Source organism: Hyaena hyaena, unplaced genomic scaffold, assembly GCF_003009895.1.
Source record: "Hyaena hyaena isolate Hyena2069 unplaced genomic scaffold, ASM300989v1 scaffold_798, whole genome shotgun sequence".
In the NCBI taxonomy this organism is placed as follows: Eukaryota; Metazoa; Chordata; class Mammalia; order Carnivora; family Hyaenidae; genus Hyaena; species Hyaena hyaena.
This window is the reverse complement of record NW_024081428.1, coordinates 528343-534342: the sequence shown is the minus strand read 5'-3', so window position 1 is coordinate 534342 and position 6000 is coordinate 528343.

The window sequence follows — 6000 nt, the reverse complement described above, 5'->3', positions numbered from 1 at the left end:
TATGTAAAAAAAGTGCATGTATACATTCCTATAACATAGGAATGTATAGTATGGTAAGTACATATTTTTTTTCTCTGTCAGCCAAGAAGCTTTTGAAACAATGATGCCCCAGTAGCAAAGAACACATCCACTCCTCAGCTTTTGGTTTCTAATGCCATTCTCCAAATAGAAAAAAGGGGGGGGGGGAATCCCTTGGAGAAATTGTTGATTCTAGAACTCAAGCGAAGAATAGGCAAGATGAAACTGGAGTATCTTATAGTGTCAAAAGGCAAAAACAAACAAAAAAACAAACCTTAAAATCAGCCAAATGAAAGTGGTTTCAAAATCTAAAGCTGGAATTTAGACCAGAAAATTAAATTAATAACAAACTATTGAATTATAACCCAAAATATAAACTATATAGCCCTTAGTACATGCTGAATCAATAAATGAAGGAGAGGAGATAAATATCCTATGCAGAAGAATTCTTCTTTCTTTTAATTTTTTTTTTTACTTTTTAAAAATTGTTTTAATGTTTTATTTCTGAGAGAGAGAAAGAGAGAGACAACGATGAGCAGGGGAGGGTTAGAGAGAGAGGGAGACACAGAATCTGAAACAGGCTCCAGGCTCTGAGCTGGTTGTCAGCACAGAGCCCCACAGGGGGCTTGAACCGATGAACAGTGAGGTCATGACCTGAGCCAAAGTTGGACGCTTAACCGACTAAACCACCCAAGTGCCTCTCTTTTAATTTTTTTTTTTTTTTAGCATTTATTCATTTTTGAGAGACAGAGAAAGATAGAGCATGAGTGGGAGATGAGCAGAGAGAAAGAGGGAGATACAGAATGTGAAGAAGGTTCCAGGCTCTGAGCAGTCAACACAGAGTCTGATGCCAGGCTCGACCTCACAAACTATGAGATTATGACCTGAGCTGAAGTCGTGGCACTTAACCACCTGAGTCACCCAGGTGCCTCAATGCAGAAGAATTCTAAATTACTCTTGTGGAGAGTCCACTCTAATTGCAGGAGAGCATAATAACCCACTCCTTTAGTGTATCTTGACAGTGACTCCGAAGAGTACCATACAAAAAAAAGGAAAAATAATATATGCTGACCAGTAGAGCCAATGTTATTCCATATGAATGTGTCATTATATAAATTAGGTACAAAATTAGAAATATACTACTTTACTGGGGATAGAGGATAGGATGAGCAATCATCAATTTGAAAACCTTAGTAGCAGAATGTCTTAGTCTTTTTGATAGTCTTTGTGAATATATCCTGATGCAGCATAGTATGCATTTAATTGATTTAAATAATTTTTCACCAAACAAACAATTATTTGAAGTAAGACATAAAAAGTCATGTCATGTTTTAGAACATGCAGGACCACAAAACAAATTTGAAATTCACAAAGCCCCTCATTTAAAAAAATGGAGGAATGACACCTGGATGGCTCAGTCGATTGTCTGAATTTGACTCAGGTCATGATCTCATGGTTCATGGGTTTGAGCCCCACATTGAGATCTGTGTTGACAGCTCAGAGCCTGGCACTTGCTTGCTTCAGATTCTGTGTCTCCATCTCTCTCTGTCCCTCCCTTTCTCATGCTCGTGCTCTCTCTTACTCTCAGAAATAAATAAACATTATAAAAAAGAACAGACTTGAAGAAAAAATTGAAAAATGGAAAACAAAATCTTGCAGGACTCAAGTTTTCTGCATATTAAATTAAATTTGAAAGTTTTAACAATTAAAATTCAAATCGAAACCCTTTGTTGCTGAGAAGACAACTTTCCTGAGCAAACTTTAGTCACATTTCTCTGAGTGGCCTTCTTAACCAGGCTTCTACATTTGAACTTCTGTGTTTATCTTTGCATCACCCAATTTTAACAAAAATTCTGCTAAATCAGCTTAGCAAGAATCCCCACCCTGGATACCTGAGTGGATTTCTTGTTCTCCACTCTTAGTATCTGATTACCTTGGCCAGCTTCCAGCAAAAATTGTCCTTAGTTATCCCTGAAGTTCCCCCTTAGTAATTTGCCAATCACCGACCCCCATCCACCCTGCTCCTTGGCTATAAATTCCCATTTGTATTTGAAATTGAATGTGATTCACCAGTGATGTCTTTTCTATCCTCTTTTATCAGAACATTAGGGTTCTGAACAAATACTCCTGGTTTTACTGATTTAATTACAGTCTAGAAATAGTTTTTTTTTATATTGTCAACAAAGAGAAAATGGATATGTTTCTGACTAACAAAATAAAAAATAATACAAAAACTCTAATTATACCTGCAATAGATAACCTAAAGCTACAGACAATCTGAAAAAGCAAAGAAGCACCATGTGGTTTGTCTTTTATGTTATATTTTTAAAATATATTTCCAGAGAAACTTGCTTCACTAAAGCAAATTGATATAATCTTGGAAATGAAATTCGAGGTGTTAAAAGCAATTTCACATCAAATTCAAAGGCCAACTTTATAAGAAACCATTGAAGCCTCCCCCCAAAATGAGGCAAGTAATTCTTCTAGAACAGTGTTTCTCAAGGAATAGATATAAACATCTCTGTATCTGAGTCACCTAGAATAGTCATTTGAAAGAATTTCTGGATTCCACACTAGTCAACTGATTCAGAACAGCTGAGGGCATTTATTTTCATCTGGGTTAAGAACCCTCATTATTCAAGAATCATTAAATTGTGAAACTAATTGGAATGTGGAATAAATACTCCATTAATTCCACAACCATTATTATAAAACAGAGGTGGCATTGCAATAGGGGTTTTTGTAAAGGATAGCATGTTTGACTGACTATACTGATTACATTCATACACCAATTATTATTCAGCTTTTTATTTCGAATGTTTTGTGTAAGTACAAAATTTAAGTGGAAATTTCCTAAGTCTGATAGAATGATCTATCCTCCATTTTGATACTTCTTTGCTCTTTTTATCTTTTTTTTCTATATTAACTATCTAGTCATATTTCATGCACTAATAATAGCAATTGAAGACATTTAGGTTTTTAAGCAGTAGCTGTAATTATATTACTTTTCCTATAAATAACATAGGAATTGATGCTTTTATGATGAAAATGAACACAAGTGATTGAATATTTATGATTTAGAATCTTTTTAGAAGAGAATATGACAGCATTGAAAACATGCAATTACCAGAAATACCTACAGTGATTAAAATGTTAATTAATGACAGTTTCTTTTATTAGCATAAATAAAATCATACTACATATAGAAAAATGAAATTCTCTTATAATTTTTAAAACTCAGATTTATTCATTCATTGAAGAAAATATACTTTCAAATCAAATATTTCAAGTAATTCAAATAATCTGTTTTAATTTCCTTCCAGACATCAAGTAACATAAAACTCATCATCTAATGCTCATACAACAGGCTGACCTAAGCAAACACAAATTATTATAAAACATTTTAAAGCTACTGAAAAGTTGAGTCTTGTTATTCCTCACTATTAAAACCAAAATACTTTGGAATCATTTAACAGTAACATTCAGTGCCAATACTAAATTTATTCTAAGAATTTGTACGAAAATCAATCTTTTAAACTAGAAAATATTTTTGTTCCAATCATTTCAATACACTAATTCAATATAATTCCCTATTTGTTTTCATTGTTTCTTTAGTAATGTTTTTCTTTCCCTATCTGCTTATTCAATCTCAGTTGAAGGTTTTAAAGCTTCAACCACTCAAGAGTTTCAAGAGATTTGATAGTTGTGAGAATAGGTTGCATTATTCTGATATTCCATGATATGTGTGTTTGTCTTTAGGATACAATAATTTTGTATTCCACTAGATATAGTGGGATTTCATTTTAACCTTATAAACCCAAACTGCTATAGGCATATCTGGTATAAAACATTCATGGTTCAGGGTGTCTGGGTGACTCAGTCAGTAAAGCCTTCGATTCTTGATTTCTGATCAGGTCATGATCCCAGAGTCATGGGATCACATCCCACATCAGGCTCTGTGCTGAGCTTGGAGCCTGTTTAAGCTTCTCTTTCTCTCCTTCTGCTCCTCCCTCGCTCATGTGTGCACTATCAAAAAACAAAACAAAACAAAAAACTCTGGTTCAAAAATCATGATACATTTGACAAGGTGCTTATTTATTTAGTGGAAGAGATTTTTTGATACTTCGGGAATCTCATCTTACTACAATATAGTTATTTCATGGATTGAGAATCATCATATATATGTCTATGTATCACTGAACTTCACATTGGAATGTCATATTCTAATATATAATTCACTTATTTTAAACTCAAACATGTCTTAACTTCTCTTATTTCTAAGTTTATATTCCAGGGTCCATCAGAAATAATTCCCGACACACATCCTCAAACTCTTTACTTGTACCTAAAACTCTACCAGATTTTCTACCTAATATCCTCACCTTCATCTCCTCTCCTCTTTTCTTCTTTTACTTCACTGCAGCAATAATGGTTTCGTTGCTTTTACTCGAATTGACCCAAGACTTTTACAAACAATGCATTTGTCCTTGATCTTCCTTCTGTTGTGAAATCTGTTTCCTGGTTGATTCACTCATCTCCTTCAGATCTCTGATCACATATCATCTTTAAAAGTGAAGCTATTAAATAAACTTTAAAGAAAGGCAGGGAGCACCTGGGTGGCTCAGTCAGTTAAGCATCTTCATCCGACTCTTGACTTTGGCTCAGGTCGTGATCTCAGTTAATGGGAAGAGTGGAATCTTCTAGGGATACTCTCTCTCTCGTTCGGTTTCTTCCCTCCTTACACTCTCTCTATTAAAAATAAATAAATAGGGGCGCCCGGGTGGCTTAGTCGGTTAAGCGTCCGACTTTCGCTTAGGTCATGATCTCGCGGTTCGTGAGTTCGAGCCCCACGTCGGGCTCTATGCTGACTGCCAGCTCGGAGCCTGGAACCTGTTTCAGAGTCTGTGACTCCCTCTCTCTCTGACCCTCCACTGCTCACGCTGTCTCTCTCTCTCTCTCTTAGAAATAAAAAAATTTAAAAATAAATAAATAAATAAATAAACAAACATTAAAAGTGAGGCTTTCTGTGACTATTTCTTTACTATTTTTTGAAACATAACCTCATGTAACATTCTGTCTTCCCTATCTGATTTTTCTCCAAAACCCTTATTACTGTCTGGTTTATATTTTATTCTTATTCCTACTATTTATTCTTAATAATATTTATATTATTGGTCCATCTCTATATGAATATAAGCAGGTAGAAGCAAAGTAGATTGTGTTTTTCCACTAAACTAAAAAACAATGTTTGTACTCAAAAAATATTTGTTGAATGGATTAACAAAGATTTTCATTCCACTCATTAACAACAGTTTTTCCTCATAAGTTAACATGACTATAAGATGACTATGAAGTTATTTTAGATATAGACAGATAGATGGATAAATAAATAAATAAATAAATAAATAAATAAATAAATAAATAAATATTTTTTGGACTTCGTCTGTTTCTCAACCATTGAACTACTCCTGTGTTTCAAAAATAAACTATTTGAAATGTTAGCTGAAAACACAGACATATGATTAGTCTCTTTGAGTCTGATTCTTCTCCTTGGTGCAATAAAAGTTAGAGTACATATTTCTTCAATTTACATACATATTAAATAGTACTAAATAATATTCTATCTTTAAAAGCTGATACAATTTTGTAGGACAAATTTTTTTAGTAACATGGATGAAAATGTTGATATTTACTGTAATCAGCTTAGATTCAGCTTCTTTCAAAGACTCTTCCTTAGTCTTCAGAGCTATTTTCTAGGACAACCTCATGTTCTCTGTTAGTAATTTTCAGTTTACTTTTCTTTATCTCATCTTAAATATCAATGATTTTTCAGAGCAGTTGGCATCAATTGTGTAAGCTATTTAACCACTAGCACCTTTCACAGAACACATGACATAATAAAAACTCAATATGTATGTATTAATTATAGATAACATTTATTGAGTCTTTTCTGTTAGCCAGACGTGATTCTAATTGTGTTAT